This window comes from Lissotriton helveticus, chromosome 2_1, assembly GCF_964261635.1.
Source record: "Lissotriton helveticus chromosome 2_1, aLisHel1.1, whole genome shotgun sequence".
NCBI classification, from domain to species: Eukaryota; Metazoa; Chordata; class Amphibia; order Caudata; family Salamandridae; genus Lissotriton; species Lissotriton helveticus.
Genome location: NC_136059.1, coordinates 114,325,196 through 114,343,887, shown reverse-complemented (window position 1 = coordinate 114,343,887; position 18,692 = coordinate 114,325,196). Strand labels below are relative to the sequence as shown.

General features: G+C 52.2%; 1 long non-coding RNA gene across 1 annotated transcript in view; it reads right to left on the bottom strand.

Annotated features, from left to right (window-relative positions):
• Positions 1 to 6,134: 6,134 nt before the first annotated feature.
• The window catches only part of LOC144819241 (uncharacterized), a 63,122-nt gene continuing 50,564 nt past the window's right edge, over positions 6,135 to 18,692 (bottom strand). The window contains exon 3 of the long non-coding RNA XR_013607243.1: positions 6,135 to 6,432. This is a non-coding gene — a long non-coding RNA (uncharacterized LOC144819241). The remainder of the gene's footprint in view (positions 6,433 to 18,692) is intronic.

The following is an 18,692-nucleotide window of genomic DNA, read 5'->3' as shown; positions in this document are numbered from 1 at the left end:
GGAGGGGACCTTAATTTGGTCTTTGATTCGGCTATGGACAGGTCGGCACAGCGCTACCCGCAGGTCGGGGAGCTCTCGGCCGACGGCAAGGAGTGGTTGGCGGAGGTGGGGCTTTTGGACATCTGGCGCTACATGCACCCAGCGGATCGGGACTACTCATATTACTCCCATGCGCATAAGACGTATGCACGGCTGGACCACTTGCTGGTCACTGCCCCGGTTCAGGCACTGGTCTCAGGCTCGGACATAGGAGTGCTGTCCCTTTCGGATCACGCTCCGGTCGATGCCACGATGCGTTTGCCGCCCGTGGCCCTCCCCCCTCGCACGTGGCGCCTGCGAGATACTTTACTGCATAGAAAGGTGGTAGTGGAACGCATAGAGGGAGCTCTCCGGGAATTCCTGGTGCACAATGACAATCAGGACACCACCCGGGCTACGCAGTGGGCAGCCTTGAAAGCGGTCCTCCGGGGGGAATTCTTAGCGATCTCCTCCGCCGATAACAAGGAGAGACAGGCTAAGAGGGAGGAACTCACTGATAAGGCTCGCGAGCTTGAACAGATCCATCGCAGGACTGGGGCCCCTAGAATATGGCGACAGCTTAAGGGGGTTAGGAAGGCCCTGGCAGCTCTGGACTTGGACCGAGCGGAATACGCCGCACTCCGGCTGCGCCATACCTTTTACACGGGAGGTGACCGCTGTGGTAAGCTCCTGGCCAACAGACTCCGCGCGGCGCGCCAGAGTCAGCTGGTAAAGGAGATCACTAGCAATACGGGGACCACGGAGACGGAGGACGCCCACATCGCGGCCGTTTTCCGTGGGTTCTACGAGGACCTCTACACTGGAGACCCTCCGGATGAACCGGCTGTGGCCGCTTACTTAGATACGGTTGCATTGCCCTCCCTGGATCCCCTGCAGGCTGAACACCTGGACAGGGACATTAGAATTGAGGAAGTGATCTCTGCCATCGCTCGGCTTAAGCATGGCAAGGCGCCGGGCCCGGACGGGTATACCGCGCTTTTTTACAAGACGTTTTGCTCGTCGCTGGCCCCTATCCTGACCCGCCTTTTCAACTCATTTGCCGAGGAGGGAGCTATTCCACCTGATCTTTTGCGAGCATCCATCTCGGTGATCCCCAAGCCCGGGAAGGATCCGGTGCACTGTGGCTCGTATAGGCCGATATCCCTTCTCAACGTCGACCTGAAATTGTATACTGGGATACTGGCGGCTCGTTTGGCCCCGCACTTGTCAGGTCTTATTGACCCTGACCAAGCAGGTTTCGTTCCGGGGAGACAGACGGTTGACAACACAAAGCGGATTGTTCATCTGCTTGAAAAGGCCTCCCGGATCCCGGGGGAACGGATGATGTTAACGGTGGACGCTGAGAAAGCGTTCGACCGAGTGCACTGGCCCTACCTGGAACAGGTGTTGGTGAAGGCAGGCATAGGGGTCAGGTTCCGCACCATGGTCTTCAACTGCTACAGGCACCCGACTGCTGTGGTTCGGGTGAATGGGTTCGCCTCCCGGGCCTTTAACATCGAGAGGGGCACCAGGCAGGGGTGTCCACTCTCGCCCCTGCTCTTTGCTCTTTATATGGAGCCGTTCGCCCAGCGTATACGTGATAACCAGGCTGTGACCGGTATACGGATGGGTGGCTTTACGCACGCCATTAGCCTCTACGCTGATGATGTCATCCTATCGCTTGATGAGCCGCGGACTGCCCTCCCGGCCTGCGTCGAGGAGCTGGCCTCCTTTGGCGCGGTTGCGGGGTTCAAGCTGAATATGGGGAAATCGGTGGCCCTGGATGTTTCTTTAGAGCCGTCCACCAGGGCGGATTTGCAGAGCCGATTCCCAATGATCTGGTCATCGGCGGCAGTACCCTATCTAGGGATCCAGATAGCGCCCACCCTACCGGCCATGGTTACGGCCAATTATTCGGCCCTGGGTGTTAAAATTAAGGAGGAGCTGCACCGCTGGAGCCGTGGTATCCTTTCCTGGTTGGGCAGGATTGCTGCGGTTAAAATGACTATTCTCCCGCAGGTGCTGTATTTGTTTCGGGCTCTGCCACTCCAACCTCCGGTTGGGTGGATTCAGCAGTTGCAAGCGGACGTTTCACGTTTTGTTTGGCAGGGGAAAAAGCCCAGAATGCGTAGACCCATCTCCTTCTTGGCCCCTGAGATGGGAGGGTTGGGGATCCCGGACTTTCGTAGATATTTCCGAGCGGTGCAGTTACGTTGTCTTGTGGAATGGAGTAGGTGGGAGTCCGACAAGAACTGGCTTTTTCAGGACCAGGCGGTGGCGGGGCGACCCTTGCAGGAGGTCCCGTTCTTGCGCCGGATTCATCGTCCTAAGAATCTGTACGCCTCCTTTGTTACACGAGTACCTTTACGGGTCTGGGATGCTACCGCCACTACGTGTGGTCTCACCTCCTTCCCGTCGCCGCTTACGCCGTTGGTGGATAACCCTGACTTTACTCCGGGCATGGAACAGGGCGCGTTTGCGCACTGGCGAGGGGCAGGATGTAGGGTCCTGTGCCATATGTATGGTCCGGGCGGGGTGATCCCCTTCACAGAGTTCCGGCAGGAGTTTTCCCTCCCTGAGACTGAGAGACACCGCTATATGCAGGCACGCCACTGGGCCCTCCAGCCTCAGGTGAGGGAGACTGCTGACAGGCGCTTCCTACCTTATGAACAATGGCTGCTCACACGCACTTCAGACTCTAAACTGATTACAGACCTGTATAAATTATTGCAACCTCCGTCCACACACTTCTATAACCCGGGAAGGGAGAGGTGGGAAAGGGAGTTGGGGAGGACACTGAGCCCTAAGGATTGGGAGAACATCTCTTACAGAGCAAGGCATTCAGCGTACCATATGGGCCTTACTGACACTCTAACGAAAGTCTCCACCTACTGGTACTACACACCGGAGCGGGTACACGAATTCGATCACAGCAAGGAGGCAGTGTGTTGGAGAGGGTGTGGGCACCGAGGTACACTTACACACATTCTATGGGACTGCCCTCTCCTGGCTGCATATTGGAAGGAGGTACTGGACAACATTGATACGCATTTTGGCATTGAACTGCCGCGCTTCCCTGCCTACACACTACTGGGGCTCCCTAACAGCCTAATGTACCCACTTAGATCCCGCAGGGGTAGGCAGATTGCCATTGCACTAGGCTCAGCGGTGCAAAATATCTTGATCCATTGGCGCACGGCCACGGTACCTTCGGTCACGGGCTGGTTCTATAGGTTGTGGCACGTGTTAGGCATGGAGAAACTGTCGCTGATGGTGGCAGGGGATATATCACAGTTCTCAGAGCTTTGGCAGCCATTTCACTCCCTGTTGTTGATGGAATTCACGGAAATTACCTGCCCCAAATACCTCCGCCTCCTGCGGCTCACGAGTCCTGAGGCACAGGCTCTGTGACTTAGTGGGAGGAGTACTTCCCCGGCGAGTGGGGGTCTTGTGCTTGGACTGAATTGAGGTTGGTGCACTGGACGGGGCGGGTGGGGGGGGGGCAGGGGGGGAGGTTGGGATCCGGGAGTTGGGTTGTTGGGGTCTGGGGGGGGGAGTTTGAACTGGAACGTTATCTCATACTGTGGACTGGCACTTCAGATGTAGCTGCAAGGGGCTGATAAAATTCACTGCATGTAACCGGTCCGGCCGGGATTGGGGTTCTCCCCACCCTAACAGAACGCCCAGTGTTGATGTTTGTTGGTCTTTGTGTGAGATGCTGAATAAAAAACTTTAAACCTAAAGGAACCAGGACTGACTTATAATAATTAGTAGAGTTGTCAGATCCCCGCACTTCCAAGGCATTAATGGCCATTGAATTCTCTAAGGTAAAGAGAGACTCGCTATGCCCCAACATATTGGTCAATACATTGTCCAGATGCTCAAGACTACCATGGTCAAGACGACCATTGTCTATTAGGTCTTTGATCTGGTCAAGGGCGGAATCCAAACCAGTCACAACAGCAGCAATGATAGCAGTTTTATTTTCCCAGCTGGAGGGCGTCCATAGTCTGAGTGCTGATGGAACAAGTCGCGACCACGTGTTTGCACTGAGGCGCCTTTTGTTGTTTAGGCTTCTGGGCACCCACACCCTTCTTGCGTTCCTTGGGTGCCTTTACCTTTGTGCCCACCGAGGGGAGATTAGAAGTCTGAGTCCTTGTAGCTATACTAAGCCCGCTAGGAGTATTCATGTGTGATGCTATTGAGTCTTCAGACTCAGCGACCGGAGTATTGGAAGTAACCAGAACCACCCATTGAATGGTGGGAAATAGACAGCTTTGATGTTGAGGTAGGCATCCGGCAGTGTATGTACCTAATGACGAACGCCTCTGCAAAGATGAGGGATCTAAAGAAAGCCGCCCCTCCGTTAATTCAATCTCGTGACAAAGTAGTGATTTTGCCCTCATAATGAAGGCATCCAATGTCCCGTCCCCTTGGCCCTCTTGCATTTGTTCATAGCAGGGTTACTTATAATTATGTTAGCAATGCGCCCGTCACCGCAAATGTAATAATTAGAGGTCTATGAACACAGGCAGAAAGCATTTTTCTAGCGCCTCCAGGCGCTGTTGGAATGCGTGTCAGCTGTGCAGCCCCCTGAGTGTGAGGCAGGCGGGATGCTGTGGTCCTCGGGACCGGGCACAGCAAAGCAGGAACAGCAAAAAGAAAGAACCCGCTCTGCGGGATTCTGCAAGCATTTTTCTAGCGCATCCAGACCCTGTTGGAATGCATGTCAGCTGTGCGCTCACCCGAGCGCGAGGCAAGCTGGATGCTGTGGTCCTCGGGACCAGGGACAGCAGAGCAGGAACAGCAAAGAAGAAAGAACCTCAATCAAATGATTAGTTTCTTTTACTACGAGTAAAACCTTCTGCTTACTCTTCTGGCACTATGAGTAAACCCTTTGTTTACTCTTCACATACGCTGAGTTGAACCTGCTACTCTTCCAGTGTTACCCTTTCTACGTGTTATAACACCAACATTTTAACAGTGAACTCTTCACTGTCAATTACTCTCACTATTTCACAACTAAATTTTAAAAACTGATGAGTAACCTCACTGCAGTGTGATTCCTATTCATCACCTGCTATTCATTCCCCGGGAATTTCCAGGCAACATTAAACAATATACAAACAGATTTGTTAATACCCGAATCTATAACCAATAACCACCAAACTAATCAATAAAAACCATCCTCTGCTACCGTCAAACTTACCCAGCGGGACACCAACCTGCGGACAAGTATCACTAAAATACACACATTCGGGCCCATAAACCACACTCACTTACAATATCCGGTCAATGAAACCTCGCTGGAAATCAATTTTAGGGCTTTTCTATATGTCAGATCTGCCTAAAGAATTGACGCTATTTAATTACTAAGCCCTTTTTTACACATGGATCTATTTTAGTTGATTAGATATAGGTAATTTAACACTAATATTCACCTGATTTATTCATTAAATGACCTCAGACTCAGTTTTAAGTTAAATGTTTTATCTGAAATATTTTAGTGAATCGAATATAAACTACAGTGTTAAATCCATCATTCTGAAGAGGTACGATTCGGTTACCTAAATTAGACTATGAATTTCAATGATAGTACCTCAGGAAAAAGAGGACAGAGAAAAAAGGCACATTGACAAAATGCACAGATTATATTTACCTAGGATGGTGCAAGATAAGACCCCTCTGGCCAAGAGTTTGGACCCCTCGGGAAATAACAGGTAACAGTTTCAGGACAGGATTACGACAGGACAGATCACCTCTTCTGGATTTAACGCCAGCATCAAACCCCTCTCTGATGCTAGTTTCCCTCCTTGATTCTTAAGCTAAACTCCTTCCTAGTTCCCTCGCCTCCTCGATCCTTCAGTAGAACTACTTCCTAATTTTATTTATGAATCGATTTATGAAAAATGAAAAATTCTAAGTCTGCTTTCAGGTAATTTGATCAGCATTCGGACAGCATCTCGATCTCTCAGCGTTCTGGCAGCAATCAGGCCACTTCATCTAACTAATTACCCGAATTATACCTTTTGATGGCATGTTCCAACCCCAAATGTTTCAAACTTGTGTAAATTGTGAATTCTGATTGGACAAGCCAAGGAGATGATCGTCACACCATACTAAGTTTATTACTTTTTCTTAAGAGCATTGCCTTATGTTCCCGCCAATTAATTTGTTTCTCCCAAGTTTTATTTCCCACCCGTTTTCATATTAATTTTATAATATTGTAGAACATTTATACATTTGTTCATTGAGTCTTCAGGATGTTCCGTCATCTTTCAGAACATGAGAAAAGGTCATCCTTGATCGAGTTCCAAGACTTGAGATCACAACTCTGGGTTTGTTTCTAATGCGTCTGTGCACACGACCCACGTGGTTATTAGCCTTGTCTCTCATTTTAGGCCCAATTACAAACTAAGAAGAAGTCAAAAAGACAAGATGTTAGATTCAAATAAAATGGTTTCACTGTATACCACTTATCTCTACTCTAATCCCATTTAATAAAAATAATTCATTATGCATTAGCACTTAGTATAAAATACAGTTTAGTTTCAAGCAGAGCAGATACTTAGCATGTGAGTTCTGAAGCGGCCATTTTCGATGTTAGTGAGCAGAAGCAAAGCTTTCCCTCCAAGAGTTATGACAACATGCTGTTGGTGCTTGCGCAATTAATTTCCCGTGTTTTCTAGCGGCCATTTTAGTCTCTTTCAGGTTACTTGTTAGTAGACACATAGGCAAGCTTCCCCTTCTTCTACATTGTGTACTAATTCTGTGTAAATTAGTATTACAAACAATTATTAGTACTTTATTATGATTTTATGAAAGGATTTATCCAGCAAGTTGCTTACGTGCAAATCCTTGCTCCATCAGTTCCAAGAGGAACGAGTTCCATGGCATTATTGCATAGTCCATCATTCTGTGTAGTTGACTCCTCAAACGTGATGAGTCTGTTGCAGGGATTCTGCTCATGCACAGAACTATGCGCAGGAATCCAGGGCCTGGTTGTATTGTGGTGTACCAAAAAACCCACCTCAGTACCTAGAACCCGATCCGGCTAGCATTAGTGTCTCATTCGTTCTCTGTACTACAGCGCAGCTACCAATGAATAGACCACCTAGAACATGCAACTCTCAGGAATAGTGGAAATCCAGAACTAACACTCATATCAGTCCACAACATGAGTAATCAGAGACACAGTATAGTTTAAAATGTTTCTTTATAACTAACGTGCTCTAAGATGCAGTACTCTCGCCAATACTAACAAAAAGATGCATAAGAATAATGCAATCAGCATTGTTACAATTCTGTGAAGCACAAAAGGGAAAATCATATTATAATGACAGTGGAAACAGGATTATAACGCCGTTACCACCCTCCCCGTGCTTGGAGCTAGTTTTAATTAATAATAGTAGAAGACCTCTAGGCCTTGACGGGGGAACCCATACCTCCAAGAACAGATGGAATGAATCACACCCCAGGACAAGCACAGCTCCTCGATGTTGGAAAGGTTGTCTCCAAGTGCCTCCTCATGCATGCAATGCAATATTAAAAGCACCTGTGTCTGAGTTTGAGCAGCTGCGTTTTCTATTATGTCTATTTGCGTGGGACTGATCAACATGAATTAACAGTATACATTGTTATTCGACCTTGAACATGCTGTGCAGACTGAGGGCACAGAGCACGCGTAGATATGTGAAAAACAGACAGTTCTCATGTGAAAGAGCGCAAGCTGGTTATTTACGAGAACAGAGCCATGTAGTGTTGGGTCCAAAGGCGGCAAAAGCAGCAAAATGGCGTTTGAGCATATACCTCACTTATGCTAACATAGCAATGTTTGCAGCTAACCCCTTATCCTCACTACAAGTCTTTCTGTTTGAACTTCCTGTATAATAGAGAGAGGAGGACGTTGGCTATACAGGAGTCCACAAGGTCTACTATTCAGTATCGGCCACATAGTGTGGTTTGATCAGATCAATGGAGATGAATCTCTTTTCTTTTCCGGCAAGAGGCGACAGGAGTACAGTTCTTGTTCCTTCGACTGCTAGGACAGGTATGGGCTTTCTGTAGGATGGTACAAATTATTTCTTGTCCAATATCTTTTCTCTGACCAGATCCCTGACTTTAGGAATCCAGACAGGTTTTGTCGTTACTGAGTTTACTTCCCCAGTGGCGGTCTGCTTTATATGGACATTACTTTGTCATGTCCTGGATACATTCAGATCCTGTAAAACAGCCAAACGTTTATTGATGTCAAAATGTTTTTCATCCACCACTTTTCCTTCATAATCAAGATCAGGTACCCACATTCTCATCCCAAATAGGAACTCATAAGAGTGACCCCCCTTGAGAGCTTCTTGGCAGATTATTGAGGGCACGCTGTACCCCATATAGGTGAGTGACCCGAACCCAATACCCTCGCATTTAAACACTGCTTTAAGTCCTGGTTTTTCCTCTCCACTACCCAATTTCCCTATGGATGGTAAGGTGAGGAGTACCTGCAATGCCACACCCAAACCTTCCATGGCTTCCTTGTAAACCCGAGAGCTAAACTTAGGGCCACGGTCAGAATGTAATGGCCCAACTGTGTATGATCCTATAAAGACTCGCAAATGTTTTATAACAGTTTGAGCGTCAGCCAAGCACTCAGGCCATACCCATAGGAATCTTGAGCATGAATCCTCTGTGACCATCTGAGTGTACTGGGCCTCAGTGGTCCAGATAGGTGCAAGCTAATGGTCTGTCTGATATTAGTAGAGGTGTCTGCACAGGACGTTTCACGGGTGGAGCCCTTCATCTGTTGACAGACGTCACACTTCAAGACAAACAGCCTTATTCATCAACGGGCCGTTTTGCGAGCCCCTAATAGCGATTCATAGCAAAAAGGTATTCATGTAGGAATTGCTAAATAGATAGCGATTCCTACACATTCCTTATTTGCGAGTAGCAATTTGCTACTCGCAAATAAGGAATAACTCCCCATTCATTCCTATGGGCCAAAAGGTCTGACCTCTTGGTAAATAGCGGCCCGAAATTGCGAATTAGCAATTTAAAAATGGTTGATGAATTGCATTTAAGGAATCTCAAATAGAGATTCCTTAAATGTAATTCCTCGCAATTTAGCGAATTAGCAATTACCGATTTTTGCATTTGGGATGATGAATCCCAAATGCAAAAATTGCGCTCGCAAAGGGCCAGATTCTCAGAATCTGGCCCTTTGCGAGCGCAATTCGGCTTGATGAATCAGGCTGAAAGTTCTTTGTCTGTGTTAGTATTCCTGGCCACCAATAGCATTGTTTCAGTAAAGAAACTGTTGTGGGAACTCCAGCGTGTGCAGAACCTAGACCCTTGTGTGCAGCTAGTATTAAATCTAATCTGCAATCCATGTTTGGTACTACTCTATCCCCCACTCCAGGAATCTGAGCATACGGAATGTAGTTTATATCTAACTTGTAGGAGTACTTGAGTGGAAAATCTTTCGGTATTGCGGGGATATTTCTGTGTGAAGCATTGACAGCTACAATTGTGCCACCTTTTAAATCTTTATACCCATTCTGTCCCCAGTAGTGAAGATATTCATTGTATGACTGGACACAGTAATAGGAATCACACAAAATTAGGGGCCGATTAGGATGGCGGACGGAAATGGGTACTGTCCGCCATGGTGGGGGAAATTGTACTCCCGGCTGCGCCGCGGAGAAACCGCGGTTGGGATTAGGATATTCATGTCACGAAACTCCGACCGCGGCGGACGGATCACAAACAACACCGTCCGCGGTGGACGGAACACAACCAAGTCCGTCCGCGGCGGACGGAGTCCAATGAACAACCACTGCCGCGGACGGAAATGACCGCGGAAAATAAAACATGTACCGCCATCCCTGAGAATACTCCGTGGCCGCAATTAGGATAAATCCGCCCGTACAACGGAACTCACAGCCATCCACGTCCGCGGCGGAAACAATGCTACGAGAACCACAGCATCAGGGCGGAAGGCCAACACGCACAACATCCCTAGCGCCTAACAAATGTATGAAAGTGCACCGCAAGTCCTAAGCAAACATACGAACATTGACAAGGCCCCCCCCCAAGCACAAGCCACCATGACACGTCCCAATTATCCAATAATGCACACAAGTCAACACGCCCACCTACCACCTGACTCGCAACAACCATTGAGACACGACTACAAAAAGACACCCCCACACAACCACAATCCCTTGCACCACAGCATTGCTGCCAGCAAGAGGGCCATTCGAGACACTGCTAACTCACATAAAATCACATAGAAGACACCCACCCACCACCCTACCACACAAACACCCACCACACAAATCCTACACATCACACACCACACACCTGCACCTCCCAACTCACTCAACTCACACACTGAGCACCACACACTATGGCACCCAAAAAAAAAACCAAATTCACGGAGACAGAGTTGCGGGTAATGGTAGATGAAATTATCCGTGTGGAGCCCAACATCTTCGGGGCCCAAGTCCAGCAGACGACCGTGGCGCAAAAGAACCACATGTGGGACAGGATCGTCACTCGGGTGAATGCGTCGGGGACTGTGCCGAGGACCAAGCACGACATTCAGAGGCTGTGGCATGACCTTAAGACCAGGGTCAAGGGCATCCGAGCGAAAAACCACGCCAGAGCCAATCTTACTGGCGGTGGCACACCCCCGGAGCCCATACCCTACACCGATTGGGAGGAGAAGGTGCTGGTGATACTACACCCAGAGAGCCTAGACGGCCTTGACGAAGGAGAAGAGACTGGTGAGTACAAACCAAGCACCACGATCAGCACGACATGGTCAGGCTCACACAACTGAGAATAAACATCCCCCACGCCCCAACCCATGCACGTCGGACACCAACACACTAACATGTCCATGGCTCCCAACAGGCCCCCATGTTCACGGGGAGGGTGGTGGTGGTGGTGGTGGTGGAGGGTGGGGTGTGTGAGAGGCCCAAACTACAACTCCCAACAGGCCCCCATGTGCACGGGGAGGGTGGTGGTGGTGGCGGTGGTGGTGGAGGGTGGGGTGTGTGAGAGGCCCAAACTACAACTCCCAACAGGCCCCCATGTGCACGGGGAGGGTGGTGGTGGTGGTGGCGGTGGTGGAGGGTGGGGTGTGTGAGAGGCCCAAACTACAACTCCCAACAGGCCCCCATGTGCACGGGGAGGGTGGTGGTGGTGGTGGTGGTGGTGGTGGAGGGTGGGGTGTGTGAGAGGCCCAAACTACAACTCCCAACAGGCCCCCATGTGCACGGGGAGGGTGGTGGTGGTGGTGGTGGTGGAGGGTGGGGTGTGTGAGAGGCCCAAACTACAACTCCCAACAGGCCCCCATGTGCACGGGGAGGGTGGTGGTGGTGGCGGTGGTGGTGGAGGGTGGGGTGTGTGAGAGGCCCAAACTACAACTCCCAACAGGCCCCCATGTGCACGGGGAGGGTGGTGGTGGTGGCGGTGGTGGTGGAGGCTGGGGTGTGTGAGAGGCCCAAACTACAACTCCCAACAGGCCCCCATGTGCACGGGGAGGGTGGTGGTGGTGGTGGTGGTGGTGGAGGGTGGGGTGTGTGAGAGGCCCAAACTACAACTCCCAACAGGCCCCCATGTGCACGGGGAGGGTGGTGGTGGTGGAGGGTGGGGTGTGTGAGAGGCCCAAACTACAACTCCCAACAGGCCCCCATGTGCACGGGGAGGGTGGTGGTGGTGGTGGTGGTGGAGGGTGGGGTGTGTGAGAGGCCCAAACTACAACTCCCAACAGGCCCCCATGTGCACGGGGAGGGTGGTGGTGGTGGCGGTGGTGGTGGAGGGTGGGGTGTGTGAGAGGCCCAAACTACAACTCCCAACAGGCCCCCATGTGCACGGGGAGGGTGGTGGTGGTGGCGGTGGTGGTGGAGGGTGGGGTGTGTGAGAGGCCCAAACTACAACTCCCAACAGGCCCCCATGTGCACGGGGAGGGTGGTGGTGGTGGTGGTGGTGGTGGAGGGTGGGGTGTGTGAGAGGCCCAAACTACAACTCCCAACAGGCCCCCATGTGCACGGGGAGGGTGGTGGTGGTGGTGGTGGTGGTGGTGGAGGGTGGGGTGTGTGCGACAGGAAACAGAAATGTCTACAAATCAATGTAACCATGTACTGTCCACATTACTGACCAGCTCGATCTTGTCCCTCAGGTGATCGTCAACTGACTGGGGAAAGCAGTACCCGGCCGCCAGCCTCGCCTCCCACACCTACAGGACTCTCTGCTGACGACGACACAGGCAGCTCCGGGGCGGAGGATGGAGCGGGACCAAGCACGCAGCCAGGGCCATCTGGCTCACAGGGACTCCCGGGACCGACCAACGTCGCATGTGTGACTCCCGCGGCACCTGTCTCTGTGATCTGCACAGTCCCCACCACCACCAGTACCACCAGTACCACCAGTACCACCACTACCACCAGCACCACGACTCCTGCCGGTGCCACCCAGCATGACCCAGCGCGCAACGCTGGTCCAACAACCCCACACACAAGCAGGGTGAGTGGGCCACAAACACAGGCAACGGGACAACTGCCAATCAGGCGAGCCACACACCGCCGGTCAGAGGAGGGACAGCTACCCGAGCCAGTGGCACAGTCCCTACAAGCTCTTGCCAGGTGCCAGGCCTCATACGACCGGTCCCAGGCAAACGCTGATCGTGTTCACCAGGACTCAGTGGACAACACCAACATCCTGCGCGAGATCTCTGGCATCCTTGGCCAGATGTTGGTGATCATGGGCCAGCAGGCAACGATGTGGAGGGAATGGGTTGCCCGGAACAACCCCCCCCCCTCCACCATGTGTGTCAGCGCCACCGCCACCGTCACCTCCGCCTCCCCCGTCATCTCCGCCTCCGCCTCCACCGCCGCCACCACCACCTGAGCCCCTGGCGACGGATGTGGCCCATCACCAACCTGCCCTCCCAGCTGACTCTGTACCACCTCCGAGACGGAGGGGGCGGCCGAGGCAGGAAGTGGCTGAGAGCAGTGTTGGAGCGCCAGGCACACGCTCCAAGAGGGGACGACCTTGACAATGCCACTGCCTGTGCCAGACATTCACCCTGCAAACCATCCTGTCCCACATAGACAATCATTGCCACTGGTCTGCTGGACTAGCCTGACACCCCCCAATGTGGTGTCAGCACGGACATTTCATCTGCCATTACCTTCAACTCCAACTCCCTCCCCCCCACTTACTTGTAAATATTCACCAGCACAAAAGCACAACCTGTCAATAAATTGCATTTACTCACACAATGATGTTTTGCCTCCATGTTTATTCACATGATTGCCATCAGATACAGACGTAAACAGGTACATGGATCATAGTCGCACATGATCATGGCGCTGCGGGAGTGACCTAGAGAAAACCAGAGACAGCAAACACACGTCAGTAAAGAGATTCACACACATCACAACACAATGCACAGCAACATTACACAAACGACAACCATCACACAAGCATGGGATGGGAGCACACACATCATGGACACTCCTATGTCCAAAGACATGAAGACACACATGTGCAACCATCACAAACCACACCCAGCTGATTAACCCCATATCCACACAACACCAGAAAACATACATGAGGCATTGTCAACCGCCACTAGAGGTAGATACTCACATTCAAGGGAAGTAGCGATCAATGAGCTGGCGCCTCTGGTCCACACCTTCCTCCTCACCACTATCCTCATCAGTCGACATGGGTGGGATGGGAGGCCGAGGAACTCCTTCGTCTTCAGGGTCCAACAGCAGTTCAATGTAATTGCGTACTGCCAGGTTGTGGAGCATGCAGCAGGCAATCACGATCTTGCATACTTTTCCTGGTGAGTAAGGCAGGGCCCCTCCGGTCTTATCGAGGCACCGAAACCTAGACTTGAGCAGTCCAAAGGTACGTTCGATGACTCTCCGTGTCCTTCCATGTGCCTCATTGTACCGCATTTCACCCGCCGTCCTCGGATTACGTAGGGGACTGAGGAGCCAGGGCCGGTTTGGGTAAGCCGAGTCGCCTATGTAGGGGGATGACAGAGACAAACATCAGAACAAGATATGGTGGGTACCCCATGCAACACAGAGATCACAAGAGTCCCCACTGCACACTCACCAACAAGCCACGCTTGACCGGGTGGCAGATTTGCCATGAGTCGTGGGACATTGCTGGTTCGCATGATGTGGGCGTCATGTGCGGATCCAGGAAATCTTGCACACACATGGGAGATGATGTTGCTCGCCAGGCACACCACCTGCACGTTTAGCGAATGAAAGTGTTTGCGATTCCTGAACACTTGTTCGCGTGCCCGTGGTGGAATGAGCGCGATGTGCGTGCCATCAATTGAGCCCACAACGTGAGGTATGTGGCCCAGTGCATAGAAACCAGCTTTGACAGCTGGCAACTCTTCCGGACGTGGGAAATGTATGTACTCATCCTTGTACAGCATCATAGCTGTTAACACATCCCGAAGAACCGTGCTGAACATTGCCTGTGACATACCCCCGGCACCTCCAACTGTATACTGAAATGTGCCAGTAGCGAAGAAATGTAGTACCGCCATGACCTTTGCAGTGGGTGTAAACGAGCCAGGATACGTTCTACGTGGCTGCAGATGAGGAGACAATTGAGCCACAAGCTCCAGCAACCGACGTCGATCCAGCCTGAATTTCCGAATCACCTCCTCGTCTACCATATCCTCCAGCAGAGTGTATGGGCGATGCACATTTGGAGCCCTCCTGTGTGGGAGAGAGATGTAACTTAGGTCAACTTACAAACGACGCATACGTGTACAACTCCATCACATGTGTACCTTACTGACAAAACTCCAGTCGTCACCCTAATGTATCGTAGACACATCACAGACACTCATGCAACTGCATGCACACAAACGATAAGTTTACACACGCCATGTCATCAAGCACAAATGCCACCACCAATGATGATGTGCATACGGTAATGACATGCATGGTGACAGAACGTATAAATCACATACACGGAATGCATGTGTACCACCACCACTGTAGTCACCTCGACACAACAAGAAACTGACAACAGATGCATTAATTGGCCACACAGCCGTGATGTACTGTGTAGTTGTGAAGATGTAACAACGTCTGTAGGGTCAAACCCGACGTCAACACGTACAAATGCACATCTGTTGCCCATTGTGTGCCGACCGATGTCCATTGTATGGACACACATGCTATATTGTATGACATATGACCTTTCACAATCACGCTCACATCCCTCATGACGCAACTGCACACAACACATCACGGTGCAGCGTCTGACAAGATCACATATTTGGCGCCGCCATGGCGGTGCTCAACTTCCGCTACTTCCCAAAGGCCGAATGCGGCCTGCGTCCCTCTTCCCATTGGCTGCATGTGCAGGGACCGTGACGGGCACACATCGGCAACCGCACGTGCAAGCTTCAGGCACGGATGCTTCAGTTGCAACAATGTACTATCACTGGCGCCTCCATGGCGGTGCACGTACACAGCGGGGGAGGTGCAGGCCTATACACCCTGCAGATGTACTCAATGGACATGCCAGTTCATGACCCCCCTTACAGTCACCTTGCATCATCCACCGTACACCGGCCGGAGCGGCCGGCCCATGAACAACCGCCGTGCCCGGCCATGAACAACCGCCGGTCCCGGCCATGAACAACCGCCGGTCCCGGCCATGAACAACCGCCGTGCCCGGCCATGAACAACCGCCGTGCCCGGCCATGAACAACCGCCGTGCCCGGCCATGAACAACCGCCGTGCCCGGCCATGAACAACCGCCGGTCCCGGCCATGAACAACCGCCGGTCCCGGCCATGAACAACCGCCGTGCCCGGCCATGGCGGTTGTGTTCATGGCCGGGCACGGCGGTTGTTCATGGGCCGGCCGCTCCGGCCGGTGTACGGTGGATGATGCAAGGTGACTGTAAGGGGGGTCATGAACTGGCATGTCCATTGAGTACATCTGCAGGGTGTATAGTCCTGCACCTCCCCCGCTGTGTACGTGCACCGCCATGGAGGCGCCAGTGATAGTACATTGTTGCAACTGAAGCATCCGTGCCTGAAGCTTGCACGTGCGGTTGCCGATGTGTGCCCGTCACGGTCCCTGCACATGCAGCCAATGGGAAGAGGGACGCTGGCCGCATACGGCCAATCGCAAGTAGCGGAAGCTGTGCACCGCAACAACAGGGCCAGTCATTGGCCCATTTCACGATCACGCTTCCAGGGCTGACCAATTGCTGGCGACGTATGCCACTGACACGTGCTGAGGGCCCTATATATGTGTCTTGGCCAAAATGAAACTTCCTACCCTGGGGACCAGTGCTGCCTGTGACCATCACCTCGACCTGCTGCTGCTGCTGCTGAGCTGACCACCGACTGCTGCCTGTGACCATCACCTCGACCTGCTGCTGCTGCTGCTGAGCTGACCACCGACTGCTGCCTGTGACCATCACCTCGACCTGCTGCTGCTGCTGCTGAGCTGACCACCGACTGCTGCTCTAGTGCCATACTCCGTGATCTTGCCATGTCGAGTGGCAAAGAGATCCGGTCTCGACCCTTCACCGCCGCGGAGCTTGATGTCCTCGTGGACGGTGTACTCCGCAACTATGGACGCCTCTACGGCGCACCGGGACGGGTGGTAAGTGCAGTGTGGGACATGTTGGTGTGCATGAGGGGGCCAAATGATCAGGCCTATTTATATCTTAGCTGTGTAGTGTGGGCTAGACATATGTTCCTGATTGTGCATGGCTGCTGACAGTAACGTCTTGCCCCTATGTGTGTGACAGGCCACCTGTCCACTGACTTAAACCCTTTTGTCTCCCATCATGGTAGGTCAAGCTGCACCTTCGCAAGGACCTGTGGAGGACCATAGCACGGGAAGTACGGGCATTGGGGGTGTGCAACAGACGACATACACACTGCCACAAACGCTGGGACGACATTTCCAGGCTGAGCAAGAATGTAGCGGAAGTAACACTGGGCCTGATTCCAAGGACGCCCCGTCTGGCCCGACGCTCCATGACCCCTCTCATGCACCGTATCATTGCAGTGACGCATCCTGAACTGGCCGAACGTCTGAGTGCCGATCAACAGCAAACTAGCGGTGAGCATACTGTCTGTGTAGGAAACTTGTGAGTGCTATGCATGTATTGGTGCACAGACACACTATTGAGTTCCGTGTTGCGTATGTATGCCTGTGATGGCATTTTGGTCCCATTGGGTGGTACTCATTTGACATCCAGGTCCGCCATGTTGAGACGCCACTTGCTTAGTAGTTGAGTGTTAAAGCACATCCCCTAGTGGTCCATGGCCCCATGGCAGAAAATGTGAGGATGACTGGTAGGGGTGGGCCATGTGCAGGATGAGGGCTCATGAACCTTTGTCTGCTATGTGATTTGGCTATCCTGTTCCTTCTGTACGTGAGTGTGCCCATGACTCACACATCTTTTCTGTGCATTTCAGCTTTGACAGAGGACACTCAGCCACAGACGGTGGAGAGTAGCCGAGGAAATGAGTCCGGCTCAGACTTCGCACACACGCAGACTGACACGGAGGAGGCCAGCGCCGGAGAGGGGGACAGGACCGTCCCTGAGGACTCGCATGTGGAGACACCATCGTCCTCCTCGTCGGACACTCTTGGTGAGCCTGCACTGTTGTCACAGACTGGGAGTGGGCACTCATCACCTTCTGTCGGAAGACAGCACACAGGGCCCACACTTCCGCCAACTGCACCATGTATTGTTCGTGGCCGGAGGAGTAGGGGGAGCAGAGTGGCGTTCGGTGCAGGCACCGCTGCCCCTGCCACGGTGAGCCAAAATGCACTGTGTGCTGAGGCCGTTGATCTGCTGCGACAGCTGTGTGTGGGTCAGACCAATATGACAAATGCTTTCCAGGACCATGATAGGAAGTTGGGGCAGGTGGTGGCATTCATGGAAGGGATGCATGGCGATCTTGCAGGTCTACACAGGACAGTGCAGTCATTGGCAAGCAGTGTGTCGTCTGCAATAGTACAGTCGAATGAACAGGGTGCTACTTCTGTTTCCCCATCTACACCGCTGGATGTCTCAGGGGGTAGTGATTATTCAGAGCAGGACTCAAATACAGGTTATTGCACTAGAAGCAGCGTCAGACAGCACGTCAGGGCACGCAGGGCACAGACCCCATCCCCTAGATCAGCTAAATCTGTTCACGTAGACGACGTCAGATGCACTGGAGTACACACACAGGATCCACAAGTGTTGTTGGGGGACATGCCTTCCGGAGCTACACAGGCATTCAACACGAAAGGTACTCCGAAGGCAAGGGATACTCACATGTCCATGGACTGTTCCTTGGACAAGGCCAGTCAGAAGACAAAGGCACCTACTAAGAGCAGGGAGACTCCCAAGAGCAGGCCCACAGCAGAGGTAAGGGACACTCCCAAGGACAGTGAGAAGACTAAGGCACCTACTGAGAGCAGGGAGACTCCCAAGAGCAGGCCCACAGCAGAGGTAAGGGACACTCCCAAGGACAGTGAGAAGACTAAGGCACCTACTGAGAGCAGGGAGACTCCCAAGAGCAGGCCCACAGCAGAGGTAAGGGACACTCCCAAGGACAGTGAGAAGACTAAGGCACCTACTGAGAGCAGGGAGACTCCCAAGAGC